This window comes from Anneissia japonica, unplaced genomic scaffold (genome assembly GCF_011630105.1).
Source record: "Anneissia japonica isolate Jap-2015-1 unplaced genomic scaffold, ASM1163010v1 scaffold44814_len593_cov205, whole genome shotgun sequence".
Taxonomy (NCBI): domain Eukaryota; kingdom Metazoa; phylum Echinodermata; class Crinoidea; order Comatulida; family Comatulidae; genus Anneissia; species Anneissia japonica.
Window position 1 is genome coordinate 1 of NW_022723489.1, and position 593 is coordinate 593.

Here is a 593-nt window from a genome sequence, read left to right on the forward strand (position 1 = left end):
TTCATACCTTTCATCAAATTTATAGGTAAAGCTTCACTCACTCAAGATTCACTTCACTACAACACCAAATTTATTGACCTTAGACTTCGACGTTATTTGGCGACCTCTAAGGAGGGTGGGTCCAGGCTTCTAACTGACGCCTGCATTAAGAAAATATTATAAGAGCTATGGATGCGCTACTATTGGTGAAATTAATTTTCTAGAAAATGAATAAATGATGTCTACAGCACCCGGTATTCCCAAGCGGTCTCCCATCCAAGTACTAACCAGGCCCGACGTTGCTTAACTTCGGTGATCGGATGAGAACCGGTGTTTTCAAGGTAGTATGGCCGTAGACAAGGATGCACCAACAGTGCAACACTTCGATCATCGAGCTCATTGAATGATATTTCACTAAAATACAGTTTTTAACCAATGAATAGAACGATTCTATAGCAAAACATTTTTTATAGTCATTTGAATTTTCAAAAAGCATCACAGTTAAATTTAAAAAATCGAAATAAAAATCTCCGCAGAAAATTATTTACTATTTTTCGAAATTTTACAATTTTTCGAAATTTATGAAATTTCAGAAATGTGTTCAGACTATGTTT

General features: G+C 35.4%; 1 non-coding gene across 1 annotated transcript; it reads right to left on the reverse strand.

Annotated features, from left to right (window-relative positions):
- Positions 1-218: 218 nt before the first annotated feature.
- On the reverse strand, positions 219-337 carry LOC117112237. Its single transcript, XR_004445997.1, has one exon. It is a non-coding gene; the product is annotated as a 5S ribosomal RNA (ribosomal RNA).
- Between the last annotated feature and the right edge of the window lie 256 nt (positions 338-593).